At 38.2% G+C, this 21,871-nt stretch overlaps 1 long non-coding RNA gene across 2 annotated transcripts in view; it reads left to right on the forward strand.

Annotated features, from left to right (window-relative positions):
* Positions 1-21,871, forward strand: part of LOC143155863 (uncharacterized) — a 127,800-nt gene that overhangs the window by 20,979 nt on the left and 84,950 nt on the right. Inside the window, exons 1-2 of one of the 2 annotated variants that reach the window (XR_012994482.1) lie at positions 6,230-6,286; positions 8,161-8,224. This is a non-coding gene — a long non-coding RNA (uncharacterized LOC143155863). Of the gene's footprint in view, positions 1-6,229; positions 6,287-8,160; positions 8,225-21,871 lie in introns of those variants that run through there. The other variant, XR_012994481.1, reaches the window with a different exon arrangement.

Consider the following 21,871-nt stretch of genomic DNA (forward strand, 5'->3'; position numbering starts at 1 on the left):
TGCTTCCTGATATGTCACTCATAACATACATACCTGCACACAAATTACCCATCTCTGTATACTTCATTATTTCATAACACATTAAAATGTCCAAATTTGACGTGGAAAAAAAAAAAATCCAGAATGAAAATAAAACATCCCTCTGAATTGTGGACTTCAAAGGGAAATGCCACTTGCAATGGGATTAGTTGAATTTCTGCTTTTTCACATGTTCCTATTCTGGATTATGCAAGTGCTCCAACTCAACAATTTATTTTTCTCATTCCCTCTTTCTTACATGTGGAATCCCATATCTGTTTTTACAGAGTTCTGAGTATATTTTCACAGTATGTTTAAAAACTTTCTTTCGCTCTTTCTGCTGAGTCCGTTCTTGCTTCATTGTCTCATCATAGTCTCTGAAAGCAAATGTATTGACCCTTTGTTGCCAACAGTCCAGCTGTTTGTCAGAGTAAACTTAAATCTGCTTCCTCAGGAGAAAAAGTGAATAGAGGCTTGTTTCAATCAACTTTGCAGTACTTACATTGCTTAAACACACAGACTTCTAACATTAAGAAGAGAGAGTTACATAGTAGATACTTAGGGTGGTACTGAGTAGCTGTATAGGGATTTAAATAGTTATTTCCCATCCACAAGAGAATAACTACGGGCTTGAAAAAAGATGCAGGAGTCACTAGGAAGATGAGTGACTAATGAGGAACCCACTAATCCTGGGATGAGCCCCAAGAATTCCAGAGTCAATGTATTTTCATTTCCTTATGGCAGACTTTCTCTTCCATCAGATTATTTTCCGTATAATTTCTACCCTGTTCCTTAGAAACACAAGAAAGGGTTAGAATGGTCCAGCTCTTAGCATGTAGTACATGATGTTTCCATCCCTCTCCTGAGCAATTACACACTTAACTGCAAGAACTAATGTCCAGCCGTGTCAGAGGAAGGGATTGGTGACATAATGTCAATCCAGGAACAGTGCAGGAGCTCAGCTTGAGCCACTGCCTCACCCCGAGTGAGATATTTGCTGGAGCACAAGTCGGTTCACTTTCAGTCCAGCAGGAAAGCAGGACTTTCCAGGGGGGAGGAGGGGGCCCGGGCTCTTGCAACTGAGTGAATAAGTACTGTCTCCCTCTCAATTTTGAACTGTACTCCATGTCTTGATCCTTCCACCCCTACCTGTGCACAGCAGTACACAGGCCTTGGGAGAATGAGGTAGAGGGCTTGAGATAATCCCAGATTTAAAGGCATAGGACAGATGGTCATGCACCTGGCATCTGAAGGTGTCCTATAACAAAGTATTGAGAATGATAGCCACGCTGCTTAGATGGGAGAATTTAGCGAGTCCACTTAACATCTTAATTCGTGCAGGTTGCTTTTGACCAAATGTTCAGCTTACGGTTCAGTACTACGGGAGCAGACGTTCAGTGACTATATCTTATTATACATGACAAAAGAACCTTTCATATTCTTCTTGTCTAGCAATGCAATTCTTAAAATGTGGTGTCAGTAGCCTGCAGATGGCTTCCACCAAATTATGGGAATTCTAAAATTGTTTTAAAAGCACCAAATCAGACTCCCCTCCTGTAAAACATCTAGTATGTTATGCTGTGGTTTTCTTTAATGGTGGTAGCATGGAGATAGCACCTTTTGCGAAGCTGCAAAGTAGAAGCTTCTTGCCTGTGTAGCCTTTAGCATTTTCAGAAACCGGTGCATCCAAAATAGGCATGCGGATGTAGTAGAATAACATCTTTTGAAACTTCTTTGAACCAGCGAATTCAACTGTGAGAAAATCAATACTGTTAAGTCAGTTTTAACCATAAACAGGGCAAAAGGGAAAAGAAAATAAACCAAAAATATTATGGAGCAGGAGAAGGGGTGGACTTTGCAGAAGATTGTAAGTCAGGTGAAATGATAGCTGGCAGCTGTGTATCAGAGTCCCCCAGCACAAGGAAGGGAACATGTTGTTCTTCCCTGAGAAACCTAAGGAGATTCTAGCCCGTGCCAAGTCCTAAATATCACAAGTACTTTTCTGAAATGTATGTGTGTGCTCATATCCCTTAGTGAAGTTGCTGTTTTACTGAAATACACTGAAGATTAGTCCTATGTCCACAAAAGTCAAAGAAAGGATGTGTGCTGACTTAAAATGGGATCAAAGTTTTTCTGAGTCATTTCTACTGTGGTTTATTACAAGCAAGTAATAATGATACTTGCTATAGAGTGAAATGAGGTTTTAAAAATGTTTGGGATACTATTTAAAACTCTGTCATTGAATAATTACTTTTAGAATGGTGAGGCTATGTTCAGTCCAGGAGGATGGGAATGGGCAGGTTTTGAGGAATGCTGGAATTACAGGGCAGTGTGGATGCTGCAGGAGTGGGCTAAGCTACACTCAAGGAAACAAATATTCCTGACTGACTTGGTAACTGAGTAACCTTTGGTCCTTTGATAGACAATCAGTCTTAAGTTTTTCTGTACAGGGAGGATATCGTACAGTAAGCTGGAGCGGGTGTTTACAATGCGCTGTCTAGACCTCACTAAATCCCTGTGTGGGTACACCCAATGCACGTGAAGTATGGCCACACAGTTGCTATGAGTATCCTGTAGCAATGTCCATCTTGACCAACTGGGCTAACTTCCTGGTGCTAGCTGCTCCCTGCGGAGTAGGCGCAGTCCAAGTAGCCCCAGGGGCTGCTTCCCCACTGGTGTCTTTATGGTTCATGCAAAGTATGGTTTGGCTTTCTTGGGAATGCGATTTTCCTTTAAACTCATATTTCAAATGTTTAACTTTGAGGACTCTCCTAACTTTGCTCTTCTTTCTGTCCCTGAGTGTCAGATTCCTACCATGTGCTTGTAGCCACTTTACTGTGGTAAGTTTTAACTAAATGAATGCATGACTGTTATGCGTTTGCCTTTGCATTAAAATATTTGGGATACACAGCATCCCTAATTACTAACTTTGCTTCATCTTCCTTCATCTTGAATCTCTTGGTAATGATATTTTTGAGATGGGAGCTGTTAATCCTTTTGTTGAGATCAGCCATATGCTCTTTTCCTCTGATTATAATTACTTTCTTTTTATAAATTGCCACGGTATTATTGAATGTGCATTGGTGAGGGAATTTGCACTTTGGCTGGCAGGGAAAATGTTACAGGTGTGAACTGTGCTGTGTAATAATCTTCACAAGAGCTGTCTGATTTTTTTTTGACAGTTTTTCATCAAAACTATACTCTTATTGAAGTTGAAATGTTGGAGGAAATGGATTATTCTGACAAACTTTGATAAGAAAAAAGTTGAAACATTAAGTTTTGACAACTCTGATTCATTTTGTCTTGACTTGAAATTTTAATATCAGCTATTGGTATACTTAATATCATATGCACATATAATTTGCATTTAGGCTTGTGTTCATCTTGTTCTAATCTCTTTCTCTGCTCTAAGGCAAGGTTAACTAAAACTTTGCCATTCCTGGCAGAACCATTCTTAAAGTTCTCAAATCTATTATCTCCGCAAGTGATCTATTGTAGTGTTTTCAGATGTTTTTCCTATCCAGAACAAAAATAAATGCGCAATGTTCAATTTCACGGCGGAAAAGATTTTAGTTGTGGACCAACTCAACAACAATAGCTTGTCCTGCTATTTTGGGCAGTGATTTCTTCATGTTGTGTAAGCTAAGTAGAGCCAAGTCTAGGGTCTATGAAGGTCATGTTTTGCTGGGAGACTAAAAAAAAAAAAACCCAAACCAAAAAAACCAGCCACCTAAAAAGATGTCTTTGTTTTATGGAGTTCTTGATAAAATTAGGCTCATTTATATGTTTGTGTGTATATATATACACATGTGTTTATATATATATATGTTTTTTTATATATATATCACTGTATCTAGTTATATGTAACACCGAAGTGTTACCAGACATTCAAAAGTTTGAATCAGGATTTAGTTTCTGGTTTTCTCCAGTGGGGTATAAAATTGACTGCATTTCAGAGTTTCCTGTTATTTCCTTGCCGTCATAAATCCTTCCAATTACATTCTGTTGTCTTCTGCTTGAATCTGGTTAGGACTCTTCATTTCCCTGTCCTTACTCTTTGTGCTGCCTTACACAACTCCCCCGAGATGATTCCTTATGGAAATCAGTGAAATTGTTTTGTTTTGTTTTTCCTACATGAAAAATTCTAATTAGAAAAACAGCACCCATCAAAACCTAGACTTGCACAGTTGCAGCTCTAGGGAATCTGGTTCTGAATCAGCCTTGCAGATTGAGGTCTCCTGCAGCTCTGGGAGTATGCTGGAGACTCCACCAAGGGAGTGGAGTGAATGAACATAAACCCGTGACTTCATGAAACTTGTAACTGTAGCTTAAATTCAGAGCCTCCAATGAGACATCTGAAATGCTGATCTGAAAATTTAGGAGAATAATAATATAAGAGAAATATTAGTACCCCTGTGTGGCTGTTTTCTACCTGTTTCTCATTGGGTAAGACTGCAGAAGTCCTCTTTCACATGGCAGTTGGCCCATGTGTATGTAATGACAAATTTACTGTGAGGTAAGCATATGGGCATGGACGTTTGATTACGAAGTGCACGTTGCATTCTAAGTTTGTGAGGTAGCCGATTCCTTCATAATTTGTTATGTATCAATTAGTCATAACAGCTGGCCCCAAATGGCTTCTAACAGGCTTCTCAGGTTGCATCTCTCTGAGCTGGAAAAAAACATGTTTCCTTACTTTATACTACCTAAGGTGAATCAGTGCAACTCTGATGTCATCTTGCAGGTTTTAAAAAATATGGAGATAACGTCAACCTAACTGCTAATCTTCTGTAGTCTTGCTGGTATTTTTTCTGAGGCAGAATATTTAGCATTTTACAAGTGTTGTGTTGGTAGTTATCTCTATCACTATATCTAGTTATATCTATTGCAGACTGCGTGGTGTTTAAATCTAGATTGGATAGCCCTCTGCATGTAGGATGCAAATAAACGTGCACTCTTACTTTTAAACAAAGTAAATGGTGGTCACATACAAGGACTCAGGAAAAAAAAATTGATTAATTAAGTGATGTCAGAATGAAGTTCACCAAAAGCAAAAGACTGTGATTGTTTTAAATTTTCAGCTGCAGACAACAGAAAAATCCAATATATGCCGATTTCTTTTAATAACTGTGCTTCATTTTTCAAAGGCAAAAATTAAATCATACAGCTTTTTTGAATATGCACATGTAGTAGCAGACATGATTTTGTGTTTTCTTATAGAAACTAGCTGACATTTTTAAGGCTGTTGAAGAGCTATAGGCTGTATTTAAAACCAGAATTAATACATATTCTAATCCCCAACATGGCTTTGAAAATATCAAACAGCATTTATTAAGTGGAGAAAGAAAAACATAAGGTCACATTTCTCGTTCTGCAGGCATTAATGGATCAAATTGGGAAAACAATTTCTGACCATGAAACAGAGGAAATGGTTATATTTCTGTTTTCACGCTAGCTAAAATTGGGCTAGCTTGTCCTGATGAAATATTTCTGTTTTGGAAAAAAAGATGATTGAATTACTCCAGATTGTTTTAGGGCATGCATCTCTCTCACAGTTGCTGCTGAAGAATGAAGAAGATAATTGTTTTGATTTAATAATTTGCCTTTTTAGTACAAATAATATTATGCTTAATAGTAAATCAAGATGACCTGGCAGTTTTACATTCAGGTTGAACAGATGAAAGGGAGATAAAACACTGCAATGAGGTCAAAACAAAAACTCATTTTCATTGACCTGCAATGAAACCATTTTATGGAGGAAAAAAAAAGTAGCTAGAAACTTCAATATTTTTTTTTTTTTTTTAAGGAACAAAATAAAACTAAATTTCTTTGAACTTTTCTGTTATGGATATGTTCTGCTTTTTATGGCTGGGTATAAACATTGAATATTTCTGTTTTATTTGGTAGTGTTAGGAGAAAGCTATGCTGGTGGTCAGTAAATATTAATGATAAAATACTGTCTGTTCATAAATTCATTATTTTGTGTGTTAAATTTTTACACAGAAATATTCACTAAAGTTTAATGTAATGAAGCAAAATATAAAAGCTGAAATAATAGATTATAGTGGATTTTAAAAAGCATTTTTGTTTCAGGTAATCTCTAAACTTGTGCATCTGTTCTGATTTCGAACAAATCCAATTTTGAAATGTTGTGAGACCTGCAAGTGTAGTTCCCAAGCACTCAAGTTCATTTTCTTGTCACTGCAGGAGACATTTGTTATTGGCAATCTTGGAGGAAAGCTATAGTCTTGAGTGGGAAATGAAAAAGGTAATTTTCATTAAAATACAACAATTAACTTGCATGAAAATTTGAGACTACAGCCAATTCAGCCATGTAAATAAAACAGATGTTTTCTTGTGATAAAAGCGGGGAAAAACATGGCAGAGAATTAAAAAACCTGCCTTTTTATGCTTGCTTGAATGATTATAGAGATTGCAGGCCAGTGAAATACCAGATCCAGAGCACATTCCTACTAATTCTTCAACCTCTCCTTCTGTATTGGGGTTTTTAAATGGTCTTTCCAACCCATAAGAGGCAGCTCATCTCTCTCCTATTAAAAATGATGATCCGTCTACAGTTAATGAGAGACTGAAGTCCATCAGAAATGTGAATGGTGGCACAAGGTATTGAAAACTCATTCCTGGGAAACATCTAGGTGGTATTGAAAAGTCTAAATACTTCTGATTTCAGGTGGTTGGCCTTTTGATGAAAAAAATCAGTGAAGGCAGATACTTTTCAAAACTAATTAAATTGTTTTGAAGAAGCCATTTTGAAAATTTTCTCAAAAATCATTGAAGACTAGATTTTTCCATCAAAATCTAGTAGGGGATACTTCCAAGCAGCATTCTCGATATATGGGTTGTTTGTTTCCCAAGGACTGTGTGTGAAGGATGTGACAATATTCTCAAAAACCACTGAAGTATGAAGTGCTGCTCAGAAGGGAGGAGACCCAGCTAACACCTTGCCTTCCCCTGACAGGCAAGGGACCTAGCTGCCCTCGCGTTGCACTGCTCGGCCCTTCAGGAACTGAAATAGAGCCATTACTGGGTGGAGGTAGCATTGGGGAGGCCTTGGCAGCAAGACTCACTGAGCATTAACTTTTAAACATGACTTCTCAACTGTGGGGGTCAAAGCAAATCAGGAGAGAGCACTAAGAAGGCAAAGGGGGAGATGAGGTGGATAAGCTGGGGTACGGTGGAGACGGTGCCTGGTGAGTGCTTCAGGGCTTCCTCCTGGGAAGGCAGCCACTGATGGCAGCCCTGCCTCTGACTGGAGAAAGCCCTTGCTGCAGTTGTGGGACCAGCCCAGGCCAGGCCCTTTTGGGAAGGCCACCTTCCACTGCAGAAACTTGCCACAGGTAGCACAGATCTGTTTCTGAGTATTGGGCCCTGAGGGCACCGGCAGGCTGGGACCTCCATTTCGCCCCCACCCTCCAGGCCTGGGGGTGCCATTTTGTCTCAGCAGGGCCCACAGATCTGCCCCAGGTACCACTAAGGGGGGTGTCCGTGTCCTGACTGGGCTCCTTGGATGTCGCCTCGGGGCCCTTGAGGAGCCCCATCACTGCCCCTGTCCTGGCTGGGGGCCTGGGGGCTGCAGCCAGCCGGGGGGGCCCTGCCCCCTGCAGCTCCCAGGCTCCTGTGCATTGGTGGGGTGAGGGAGGTTCGCTCCTGCGCCAAAACTCTGTGGGGAGGTGGCTGGATGTCTGTCGGACCCTGCTGAGAGCCAGCCTGCATTGCTGGGCCTGGGAGAGGCCTTGCGCTGGAGGCCGGTGGGAGGGGGACAGGCCTTGCTGTGGGCCCCACTGCAAAGGCCTCCTTGTGGTTTCGGCTAAGTACCGGGATGCATGTGCCAGCAAAAAAGACAATAGGGTGGTTTTTAAGAAAAAAGGACAGCAAGATAAAGATGTATATTATTCTTGAAATGAAAGCCAGCGTTTTATCTGTGTGGATTCACCGATTTTGGTTAAAATTAAAGCACTGATAGTGGTGGAAGAGAGAGCCTGTGTTGTCCCACACAAAGCAAAAGGTAAACATGGAGACTGCAATAAATAATGCAGTTGTATATGTTCTTGAAGGCCACACTCTAGGTACTTTATCACAGTCTTTAACTTGACTCATTCCTTTTTTTCTGTTAATTTTTAGGACCAGCTATGCTGCCAGCTCAACAAAATGAGAAAAACAAAATCTTCAGGCAAATTATATTCATGTAAGTGTTTTATTTAATTGCTGCACTTGCTGGGGCCAAGGTCTAAAATAAAAAAAATCAGTGTACTGTGTGTTAGAAATACTAGATATGGTATCAATTTTCATGACAAAAAGCTGTTTTAACTGATGTTAAATGGCACCTCACAACTCTGAAAATCCATATCACTTAAGCATGTTTTTCCCATGTCATTTAAGAATTTTGGTGTACATAGGTGAAATATTAAGAAACCTCCAAAAGATGAATATAAAAAGACTTAGTTTTCAGTGTTGTCAGTCAAATATGTTTTTATTGTATAATGACAGTAGCTGTACCTCTCCCCCGATACATTTTTTGAGAACAAAAACAGTGGCTTGGAGCTGGAATAATTGAAAATCAGTCAGTCTAAAACTAAACTTAAAATATATTCTATTCTACTATCAACAACAATAAGAATTGCTCAGTACTGCTCAGTAATATGTTGACTTTTGGCATAAATGCATTTAGAAAAACTGTTTGCATATCTGACTAGTGAAAAGACAAAAAAAGAGATGGTTTAGTTTGTTTTCGCTTCTAGAAAAACTTGGAAATAAAAGGATTATTTAACCACTACCCTGTCACCAGTAGAATACAGCTTATCAGATTGTTCTCTTGGGTAAAGTATGATAAAGGTTATCCTGTAAATAGAATATTTTAATATGGGTTTAAAATGTCCTTCAGATATATAGTCATAGCTAAAATCAAGGGTTTATGGATTTTCTTTGAAAGCTTACAAAACATTCACCATTATTGATATTAATAGCTTTTGAAGTATTCCAGGTCTGTTCTATGTGGGTGATTTTAAATGTGGGGATAGTATTTTTAACTCTGATCATCAAACATGAGCTTTCAAAATATTTCACTCAGTTTTGGGGGGGGGGGAGGTTGAAAACATGAAAATCTATGTAAAAGGAAAAACTTTGAGGGGATTTTGGAGCGTCAGATTATTTTGCTGAGACTTTGTTTCAGACAGCTGTGGTTTTTTTGCACTCTTTCTTTGTACTATATTATAAAAGCCATACATCACATTTTATGTAATAGATAACTAATACTTAACAATTTAACAATACTATTAAATTTGAAAGTTTTACCATGTTAATTGTCGTATTTAATTTTTATATGTTTTGCTCCTCTCACATCCACCACTTTTTTTGTTATTAAACAAAGGTGTTGAAAAGGCTCTAATTGTTAAGGTTATGAATGGAAAGCCAAATAGTTGTTTTGGAATAGCTCTTTGGAAGGGCTCTCCTACTCTGATTTATACGAGAATGACACTGACACTGTGAAATACAAATTGCCAGTTCTTTGCTTCAGATTAGTTCTTTCTGCTTTCAAATGGATTCTTAAAAAGAGTAAGACAGTCCCCAATACTCAGTCTTGAATCATAGTTCTTTCTGAACCACGGTTATCCCTGAATAAGTCAGTTTGTAGACAAGCTATTAGGCCAAGACATCTCAGGAAAACACTTTATTCTGCTAGGGAATGTTGCAGTAAAAGTAATGGAAAATACAGAGGTCTAATAAAATCAAATCGTGGCAGATAAATAAAGGAGAGATTAGTGGTATTTAAAGAAATGTGTTAAGTATATGTAATTATCTTTGAAAGAGCCTTGTTATTGAGGCAGAGCAAGAGGGCAAACTGTTGGCTTTGAATGTCAGTGTGTAAGAAGAATTGCTGCAAATTGGAGTAGACACAGCTGCTATTAATGCCTGAAATTAATCCCCCCCCCCCCGCATTTGTTAGTTCTGTATTTCTTTTTTTACCAGCAGTGGAACAAAGTATCTGGTGAAACAGATTTTCTTTTTTTTTTTTTTTAAAATGCATATTTTCTGAATAGAGTATGAAAATGGCACAGAAGAGGGAAAAATAATCTCTGCTTGATACTGGGGTATTTCATGTATGGAGTATTGTACCCCTGCCTTGTCATATCACACCACTGAAATGTGATCATCGTCAAATCTGCATGATAAAATGCATAATAATCAACCAAAAAAATCAGTGTCTTGTATTACTATTCATTATTACTTTATTGTTTATTTACATGGGACTAAAACAGGTAGGCTGTATTTTTATATAGTACGTACTGTATATATTATATATAAAAAAATAAGGTCTTTACCTTTCAGATACAGCAATCTGTAAAAATTGCATCTCTCTCTCTCTATATATATATCACCTGCTACTGGAGTTCCAGTTACTCTTCTGACACTCCTGTCTTTTAAAATATCTGTCGCTCTTTTAGAATAAAGCATAATTGCTTTTAGCAATCTTGCTTTTCTCTGTCAGGATTAAGAGGTACAAGCGGCAATAGCTGCATATTAATGCCTTTATTGTGTATAAGACATTTGGATACCCTTGCTTTACCATGGCAACATATTGCTATTGAATAGTATTATTGGCTGCTGTCAGTAATAGAGAGTCATATTCATAAATTACCAAGGCTAGCAATACTACTGACTGCTCTTGTAATCTGGAGGGTTGAAGGGAACTGGAAGCAAATTACAACAGAGATGTCAAGCAACGCTGACTGATGAAGTATGGAGCAAGTAGAGTTTGAAGCTACTGGCATAGCCTTGATTTGCAAGGATTTTTTTTTTTTTTGAGCATCATCCATTCATCCCTTTAGGTTGGTGGTATAAGGGAATACTGTTACAGAGCGATGGTAATTGTAGCTACAAAGACAATTGCGATTTCTATTGCTAACATAGGAAATAAGGAGATTCTTGGGCCTGTTATCTTTCAGTTATCACAAAGATGCAGACATTCTGCTTCTGGACTTTGTAAAGTTTCTGTCTGGGTCTGAGACTTACCACTGCAATCTATGTGTTTTAATTATGTGAAATGAGAAATCATCCAACAGTTCCTCCCACGTGGGGATCCAGATTATGTTGGCAATCCTTATTTAGATCTCAGAGTGAGCTTTGAATCTGTACAAGAAAAAACAGGCTGGGCAACATGTATTGAGCTTTGGCCTTTGCAATGAATGTTTTACACAGATGCATTTGAAACGGGTTCATTTTTTGCAATGTGTTATGTTAAGCACAAAGGAGAAAACACAGAACGTTTATTAGGACATTGGCCAGAAAGCCCACGTCTGTGGACTTCTAAATTCATATCTAGGCACCGAGATCTAAATGGCCTAATTTTTAGAAGTACTGAACAACCCTAGGCACCACAGAACTGATGGTTTGCAAAGAGGAAAGGGATTGGAAGCATAAATTTGGATCCCAGTCCTTGCAAAGCAAAGGCTGTGTCTGCACCCTTGCAATTCCACAGAACTAATGTTCTGGCAATTGTACAGACTTTTGGAAGAATCTTGTAATTTACTAATGTTTGATATGAGTTGTAGATCCTCTAAATAAAAATATTGGCTCACTGGGAATATCAATGTTCAAGATTGTGCATATTCTCCTTATTTTCTGTTCCCCAAAGGAGTTCACCATGTGGCCAACAGATGTACAACATTAAGACCGCCGATCTTAAGTTCTTGCATTTATTGCTCTTCATTAAGGCTACTTTCTTCATCAGAGTTTGAATCTAGTAAATCTTTCTTTATTTTCCTTTCCTTCCTTTTTTATTTTAGATGAACTTTTAGAGAAGTAATTAAAGCTCATGCATAATTTGTTTCCAAGTGTGGTGGGTTTTTTTTGTTATTATACCAGGTCTCTCCTCCTGTATTTCAATTTACTAAAATAAAAAGACTAAATTATGAAGCTTGTATTTGGGGTTTGACCAACACTTCAATAAATATTAGTATAGTTGGTTATTTAGATAGATAATACTATGTTGACTTTAATTCCCATATTTTATTTAGTATGTACTTTTGCCTTTTCAAAATTTGCAACTAAAATCATCTATATTGACAGAGACTGATGTTCTTTTCCTTAGCAAGTAAAAATGTGAGGCTAAAACAACTTAAATGGCATATGAAAAATATTTTAAATTGGGTTTTATAGCATCTCAATTCATTGTGCTAAATTGTTTTTTTTAACAGTTGTCTTTGCAAATTCTCTAACCATGCAAGTTATTTGTAGAAATTTGAGACAGTATTTATTGCTGGGTAATGTAAACACAAAATACATGGTTTTTTTTTAAAATACGTGAGCTAAAATTCCTAAGCCTAGGTTTCTATTTCTTAAGCTTTAAGGGGGAGAATTTTAAAAATGCAGAGTTGTGTGAAGATCCAGATAGGTGCCTGTTAGGATTACTAAGACTCTTTCAGTTATGAGTCAGCTAGAGCTATGAAATAGAAAGCAAATTAGGGGTAGTTAATGTTGATGTCTTATGCTGCTGAAGTGGCTATTCTGCTTTTGTGTCCAGAGCAAGTCTTGACTGCTGTAAGCTTGTTGGGTGTATAGCATGTTCCAGATGCAGATGTGTCCTAAGCCCAGGTGAATTAGGTAACTTGTCTGCCGTAAATGCTGTTGAAAAACGCCTACATTACTTTTTTTCATTCTTGGTTCTCTAGATATCTTTGAAAATCTTTTTCTGCGTTGGGAGTTTTGACACAGTCACCAAGTGACATTATGGATTAAACTGCTAACGGATTAAAAGGTGGCTCTGTTTACAAAAGGTGGGAAACTAAAATGGCAAATTCTGTTCAGCCTTGACAGTACACAGGAGTGAACTGACTTGATGAATGTAAACAAACGAAACACGTTTTACATTTTCTTTACTACTGGTTACTCTTGTTATAACAACAGACAGTTGATAAATGTCTTCAAGTAGTAAATTGCAGTCTATCTTCTGGTGTGCTTTCACCAGATTTGCTGACTGGGTTTGTGCAAGTGTGTTAAACCAGGGTACACTAAGGTGTGTAAGATGGATACATCTGAACTGTCTATGACATCTTTTTACCCATCACCCAGCCTTTGTTCAGGTTCCTTTAAATGTCAGAGGATGAAGGTTTTGCCCTTGTTTGCTAATGTGGTTGGAAGTCTGTTGAAGAGGTGATTGTTGCAGTTGTTATTCCAAGAAGTCTTTTCTTAGACTCTCTGCAGACATCATTTTAATACTTTCCCTTGACTTAACTCTGGGGTATTCTGTGATTTAGAAAACTCAACAGCCTTAATCTTCTGAGTGGCTCTGTAAGACATTCTAGAGCTGTATTTTGAAGTGAAAAGTAGCTTTACGTCCAAAAAAGGATGAGATTTTGCTTTTGTTGAACTTGCTAGGGGTTTTTTTGTTGGCTTCAGGCCAAGACTTCACTGAGCTGATCTGAATGCTTAAGAGACAGTTTGAATATCTAAATGTACATATTCTGTGAAATTTGGTTACTCTCTCTTATCCACAGAAAATATCTCCCACGTATGTATACTTGTATCAAAGGAATGCTTTTTTTGTTTTATTTGCATAGTCCCTAACAAAGTGTGGTATGATACTTGCCTGGGGCTTTTGAATGGTATCATAATTCAAAAAATGAGTAAATATCACGTTTGATTTAACAATTCTAGCAGTTGCTCATAAAATGTTTGCAGTACATTTCGGTTTGGATTTAAAAAAAAAAGCCCCACTAACTGCATGAATTATTAAAGACTTTCAAAACTCAAACCTCCTAGAACTTGAAGCGTGGAAGTACTCTATATACAATGTGTTAGTAGAAACTTTTTCTAGTCCACAGAATTTATCCTGCACTTCATTGTAAACTAATATGACAGATTGAAATGACTAATGTTACTTGATTGACTGAATTTACTTCATTGATGTGTCATGAGAAAATGTGACTTTCTGTGGGTAGGCACATGGGCTTTGTCAGCGATTTGTCACGTTGGTAAACTATTAATACATAGATATTAGTACAGGTGATGAAAACATCCAAGATATGTATCAACTAATTAATGTTGGGATTATTCTCATGTTTTCTGATTTCTAGGCTTTATATGGTTTAGACCAGGCAAGCTGTTGCCAATAGTTGTAGCTCAGTTAATTAAAGAGAGCACCAAAATCCTATGGAATCTATATCTTAACCTATTTGTCCTGCTGTGCCTCCTGAATACTGTCTTGCCAAAACCAATTGGACTTCATTCATGGTATAACAAATTCCTTTTATCTTTCTGCAAGGAAAATTGGATAAAAGGAGATACCTCTGCAGTCTGCCTTACAAAGTATGAAAAAAAAAAAAAGTCCAGAATAGAGAAGTGCATGTGTGACTGTAAGGAGATGTACTGTATAACACTGTGTGTATGTGTTAAGCAAACTACAGGCAAAATATATGACATAGTTTGCTTTACCGCTATTAAGACCCACATTTCTAGTGTTTGTAATGAGACACTTCTACACAGCTGTGCAGGCTCCTGAGCATTAGTGTGTTTTGTGGTGAGGTCCAAGTGGGACTAACCTTCAGGATAGAGCAACAAGAACCCAGATACATGGTTAGTGTAAAATGACTTGTCTGGGAGGGCTGCAGGTGGAGCACCGTTGGAAAAGCTGTCTCCAGATACTGAAGGACATGTCCACCCTGTAGTGCAGAGGTTTGATTAAACCTCATGCGTATACAGCTGAGTTGTTTTTAAACTGGGTCAAAACAGCAGGGAAGCTGCAGTGGTGTGTGCTTTAACCACCAGATAGAGTACTCCTCACTGTGAGGCTCCTTATGCTGCACTTAACAGCTTAGCTTGCTTAAATAAGGTTTGGCTAAACAGGGTGGTGATAGCCCTTCGATGCAATACCAGCATCTGTTTTGTTGCAGTTAATTTCACTGGTGTCTCCCCTTGTATTCACATGTCTTTCTGACTTAGAAGCAGGAGCCAAACTGAGATTGTGAATGGTACACCTCCCAGAGTGCCAAACGCCCATACCGGCTCTTTCATGTACACTGGCTGCAGATCAGCTGGTCCTTACCAGGACTTCTGCCTTTCCATGTTGACCACCAGCTGCAGGCTCATGCCAACACCTGTGTAACAGCTCTTGGAAATGGTCCTGTGGGTTTCCTTGTCTTGAGCAGCACAGCCAAATTGGACACTGCAGAACTACTGGAATGGGATGCCTGTAGCATGCCTCTGGAAAGGCATAAAGGCAAATATGTTATTATCCCTACAAAGTACTCGGGTGGCCTTGAGCAGTGCATGCATTAAACTGGAAATTATTGAAGCATGAGCCCGACACTAGTGTTTCACTCAGTCTGTGAGGAATCCCTGCGATCCAGGACATGCCCCTCTGGAGACTTAGCCTTATCTGATCTGTCCATAGCTACTGCATTAGTAAAGAAGACCAACTCCTTCTCTTGGAAACATCCAGGAAGGCTTATATCTTCACTTTTATGCCTTACATCTCTTAGGGGGGAAAAAAACCCCAGTCTTTCAGCTGCCACTTTCAACGTTCTCATGCAATGCAGAGTTTATTTGCCATGTAATTATAAATGAAGGATGAGAATGTAAAAGAAAGGCTAGGCTGAATATAAATGTAGTGTGTCCAGATACAACAGCAGGCATATTGTAAGCTGGTAAATATAAAAAATAAAGATGGGTCAAATTAAAAATAAAAAAATCTTGCATCACAGACTTTTTTTTGTGGCTTGGTTCCTGGGCTGTCCATTTTCATTAAGTCCAGTATTAACATAGGAAGTTGGTTTGGTCTAAGCGAATTTGAGCCTGACACTGCTGGTTTCCCTGAGCTCCTGTGTCACTTCCCTCTGGTTATTGCACTGTTCTCTTTGCCCTCTTGTGCCTTTATACTCAAGTATGAAGTCTTTTGCAGACTACTGTAGACTTCTACTACTGCTTCTAGTAGTCATACATGAGTACCTCAGAAAGCAGTTTTGGGGAAGATGTCTTGGGCCATTAGCCAAGGTTTTTATGAGTGATTACAGGGTGTTGGATGCCCTATGTTTCAGACACTGTACTGAGACACCTGAAAGGAGCCTGATATTACTTAAGAAGTTACTCAGTACTGATCTCCTACGTTCAAGTCACAGCTGAGCATCCTAGGATAGACATTGCATGTCATCAGTCACCTATAAAAGTCTACTTGTTCCCAGCTCCTAACCATATCTCCAAGCACAGGTGCTAATGAGCTCTGCTTCCTCCTTGTCCCAAGTTTGTTCAGGCAGGCTCCTCTGAATTTACAGAATGTCTTGTGAATATGAAGAAGATTTTAGCATGCTTTCTTTGTTATCCTGTAGTAAAAGTCAGAAGAGGTTTTGTGATTATCAAGAGATACCTGGTGACGTCAAAATTCTGCCCTGAGTTTTGTGTGCTCTTTAGGTGGCACAAATACTTTTTTTCCTCCATTTTGGGACGAAATCAGAAGTTGAAATGTTGGGATCTTCTGTCGCATAGAGATTTTAAATTACTTGTATTTGCACTGCATGCTAATAAATGCTGAAACAGGTTGCAAAAAAATTGGAGAAAAGCTATGAGGATCATACACACAAACTTGATTGACATGATTAATGGGCTATTGTTTGTAACACAATGGAAGGTGCAAAACCATAAAACAACAATGATTTAAAAAGCTCTGTGTATTGTATTGGATACCTTAAAAGTACTGCAGGCCAGAATTAAGATCAGAAGTGTTCTGGCAAAAGTGTTAAAGTGAATCTGACAGGTTGATTAATGTGTTTGAAGAAGAGCAGAATGCTGGAATAGCGATTTTGAGAAAAAATAGAAGCAGGTTGGATACACCAGGACAGGCTGTATTCCAGCACTAAATGGGGTGTACTACTTCCTATACATTTTGTAATAAAGACTTGTATAGAAAAAGACCCAGGTATATTCAATGCAGAGAACATCTTCTGATGTTGCATAGTCTTTCATAGAAACCCTGATTCTGTAATGGATTTTAAACATGTGCTTAACTTTTTAGACACGTTTAAGTCTTTTTGAGATTGATGGAGCCTCATAATGTGTCTAGATTGAAGTAAACATTTAACTACTTTCCAGCAGGGAGGGAGGGACATTTTAAAAAAATTGACTTTTGAAAAAGTAGGTTATGAAACAATATTTTAAAGTTTACCAAATAAGGATATGTGACAAAAATGTATTGGCTATATTGAATCTTGAGGATTGAGAGTGTCACTCCTGCCATGTTTTGATAAATTACATTGTGTGTTGCTTTACTGACAAAGAAACAGAAATAGTTTCCTAAATACAATAGGAAATATTTTGTCCTTTTTCACATTTTGCTTTGGGTTTGCTTATCTATCAGATACTTTTATGGCTTCCAGGATCCCCAGGCAGTGAAATACTGCTATAAGTAGGAAACTACTGTATTTACCTAATGTCCTTTTCTAAATTATTTTATATTTTATGCCAGAATGCTGTTAGATATATAATGCTAGAAAAGCAATTGCTTGCTTGTGTGATTACATGTGCGGTTAAGATTACTTGGATGTGGATGGTTTAGTTGGCCCTGGGAAGCGTAGATCTACAAGGTTAAGTTTGAAGATCCATTGTATTTAGTCTGAGCTCCTATACAACAGAAGAGATACAGGAATAAGTGTGTAGTCTTACATTGCGACTGAGCTTCTGGATCTAGATCTATTGATCTACACTGGATTCAGTAATCAGAACTGGAGATGCTAATCAAGTAGTAACTTTTTTAAGTCCTATAAGCAAAGGCAATGTTGCATTTCAGCTTCACACATACCTTAAGAATGCATTCATCTTTTTAACTCTGTGAAAGATTAGAAATGGGACCAGATCTGAAGGCTGCTTTTTTGAAGACTTCCACCAAAAGTTATTCAAAGTCCATGATTTATTTGAATGTTTTTGGTCAACACAGTTGTTTTTTTATTTTCTGGAGAGGAGAGAAAATGACCCTTCGGTGCTACAAATTATGTATTGTAAAGAAGGTAAATATTTCTGAGTGTTCTGCTTAAAATTAAAACTATCCCTCCCCAAAAAGACCTGTGTACAAGGAGATGTACCATGAAACTGTAAGGCTCAGCATTTTAAAATTGAAAAAAAAAGTCCAAACAAACATTATTTTACCCAGCTGGTCTCTGGAACTTACTGATAAACTATTTGGCTGGGGAGGAGGAAGGACAGATTTTCAAAAAAGAAAAAAGAAACAAAAGAAACACAGAAACAGTGTGTTGGACCACTTACATAAAACATCAAGAATATACATTACTGCAATGTCAGGGATGGGAGTTTAGAAAAAATCCTACAAATTTGTGTGAGGCATAAACTCTCATGCTTTTAAAAAATATCCCAACAACAACAAAAATCCAAGCCAACTCAATCTTAACTCAACCTTCTTTTTGAGGACAGGAGCAGTTCTCCTGTCCAGAGAGAACAAACATGTCTTCCTCACCATATCATGTTACTTGCAGGACTTTTAATGATAACTAGCAAGAGAAGAGGAGCCCAATAAAGAAAGCTTAGTTTTCTGCAAATAAAAAGCTTCAGATAAGGTTTGACTTTTTTTCCTGAAACTATTAATCAAGCTTGGACTCGAAGAAAATGGATGATTACAGCTGAATCATTTCCATGTTTCTAAATCATATGTAATCCCATTTTATTTTGCGTCTGCCACTGTCACAAATGCAAACTTGCGAGTCCAGGTTAGTCCTTGGAGTAAACTGCATCCAAAGAAACAGGCTTAATTTCTGAAGTATAATTGGATTTGTGTGTTTGATCATGACTTTGATTATGACTTTAAAAGGATCTGTTGATCTACAAGGTCTGACTCGAAAGGTTGCTACATAATGAGTTACGATCTCATTGGTATAACACAAAAGGTTTGTTTCATACTATAATTTGGGAAATGGTAAAAGCTTGTTGTCACAGAAGACATTAATTCTGTAAACTCTTGTGGGGTTCACATTGAGCAAATGAGAGACTTTTCTTTAAGTGATAAAGCCTGATCCTCCGAGATGAATGGCTGTGAATGTGCTGAACATCTTACAGGATCTGTCTCTTAATTACATTAACATTTGGCTCACTTGTAAATGATGCCATTGACTGGTTATCTTCTAGCACTGCCTCCAGTTTGGCGTAAGGTGGAAAATCTCCTTTACTAAGGAACTGTGTAAAAATACCTTTTTGTGTTACATTTGTTGGAGCTGCACATCCAAATAATGTTCTTGAATGTTTTTTATTGCTAGAATCATCATGACTACAGTTGGATTCACAAAGTGAATCCCTTGTCCCAAAAGCACAGAGGACAGGCTGGTACTGGGAGCAGCTGTCAGAGGATTTGTACTGCCTGGGTTCTGTTCCCAGCTAGGTGACCTTGAGCAAAGTCACTGAGCCACTCTGTGCCACCCTTTAGTGACTTTTGTGAGTTAGGTACCCAGCTCCCAGGGGTATAGAGCTGGCTTAATTAATGACTTGGTAATGTGTTTTGAGATCCACTGATCTGAGCTTTCAGGCTGTGTTATCAAAGCAATTGTGCCTGTCCTTACCTATGTGCAAACTGATTACAGCTGTCTCCTCTTGCTGTCTCCTAATCATGTCATCTCAAGTCTGTTTGCTGTGCTTCTGCTTGACTTGTCTGTCTGACTACCTTTTCTGACCACTTTATTCCTCTACTGCTTTTGCTTTCTCCGCTGCATTAAGCACAGGCATCTTTATTGTCCCCTGAATAGCTATTGAGTCTCACTGACCTTTCAGGTTTAATTTTGTATGGCAAAATAGCCCCCAACTCTCTGTTCTGAGAATGTGCAGCCTTCAGCGTATTTCTTCCTACAAGCATCTTGATTTTTGTTATGCTACCCCTTGTACTTTGGAAGAATCTCCCTGTACACTGCCCGGCTCCTCCCCCGCTATCCTTTCCCTTTTGTCCTCTCCTGAGGTTCAGTTCAGGAAAATGCTATGTCACCATCTCTAGAACTCACTAAAGACTTACGCATGGGAGTTGTTGCACTGATTTCTGAGTTGTGCATGTGCTAAAGGACTTAGCAGTAAGATGTTCGATCTGCTATAGATTTTAGCCCTTAAATCTTCACTGGAAAACCTAACCTGGTTAGGATCTTGCATTTGCCTTGCTGATATATGTACCATTGTTTAGCTGGGTGTAGTTATTACTACAATAGAGCAATTGCACCTCCTCAGATAGCTTCTTATCTGCTCATCTACTTATTCACTAGTATAGTGTGAACCTAATTTCTTTTTGTTACTTCAAAAATTCCTTCAACCCGAACAAGTTGTAGCATAAGGAAAAATGCTCTTAGAACTAATACAGTAATCATCTTCAATTCCCTGTGCGTTATCTGGATTTTTTTGTTAGTAAGCAGAGTAAAAGAAAGAATAATTTTCCAAGGTTTGTTATGTATTTCTTTTGTGTGTGTGTATGTATATGAACTTTTACAAAAATGTACTCAGAGGAAGAAATCTTTTAAAGGTTTATTTTCAAATATAACTAGAATGAATAAAATGTTCTTGAAAGATAGGAAGCGATATAGAAAAAGCATTTTTATGCGGAACAGCTCAAGTCAAGTCATAGTGCCTGTGATGCTACAGCTTTTATCAAGGCAAAGCCTTGATTGTTTGCTCTGGAAGGAACTGAGGGCAAAATCATTTGGCCTGTAAATGTACCTGTTTTAATTAGTGCTCCTTGCTGTTCCAAAGAATTGGTTCTACCCATCCGGTGCAGAAATGTAACTCTCCTAGAAAGTCTTCATCCAAGAGTGCAAGCAATTGCATGACAGGATGATAGATGCCTCAAAAAGAAGAACATTCACATGTGATGGAAAGAAGGAAAGACAGAGACACCAAACATCTGGATGAAGGTGAGGAGGTGAATTAGAAAATATCCAGCATGATGGTGAAGCCCAGCTGGCAGAATATGAGAAGTAAAAGTATCTATAAAACATTTATGAGAATTTGTGGTAAAAGTTATTTGGCTACAAAACATTCTGCTTGTCATTCTACAATGACAGAGCAAGGAGATATGCAAGCTTTCCACATGGCTGATAAAACCATATCCTGAAAACAATGTCCATACTAATATGTATGCCCGTATAAGTTACTTTTTTGATACAGCAAAAGGTAAAGAAAGGAGACATCCCACACTTCAGTAGTGATGAGGTTGACAGACTTCCCAGTTTTGGCTGAGAAACATAGGTCTTCAACTGAGGACAATATAAGCCCATACACTTACTTTTTCATTCTGATACTATTACCCTTTCACGTCCTAACAGAAATGACAACTAGATTGCCTTTGGTTGTTGTTGAGGTCTTAAAGCCAAGTATCTTGAATTAATTAATCCTGTCTGTGCTGTCTACTGGGGCAGAGTGATGGTATGAACAATATTTGTTCCCTGTGCTTCGGAATCAGGTCGTCTTCTGGGTCTCAGCCAGCTGGGAACTTTTGTGGAAGCTCTGTGGACAGTCAAAGAGCTGACCTTGAGCCACGAGGTGTCAGAATAACATAGATGTTGTCATAAGTGACCAAAATGACAGACTAGAACTTAGCAGATATTTTCTAGGTGTCTGGAATGCTGACTTTTCAGTATTTTATTTCATTTATTTTAGTAATAGTTTACAGAATGAAGTCACTCCTTTTGGCTGAGGGAACCTTGAGCATCTCTAGGGAAACCCGTGAAGATCAGGTGGGATCCATACAGGTGTAGAAAGCTTTTCTCATGGAGGTCTTCAATGCTTAAATTAGGGAAAAACCTGTCTTAGAGTCTGACACAGTTTTCAGTAATTTGCAGAGATTCACTGACACTTTGGCCTCACTTTAGTG

Source organism: Aptenodytes patagonicus, chromosome 1 (assembly GCF_965638725.1).
Source record: "Aptenodytes patagonicus chromosome 1, bAptPat1.pri.cur, whole genome shotgun sequence".
In the NCBI taxonomy this organism is placed as follows: domain Eukaryota; kingdom Metazoa; phylum Chordata; class Aves; order Sphenisciformes; family Spheniscidae; genus Aptenodytes; species Aptenodytes patagonicus.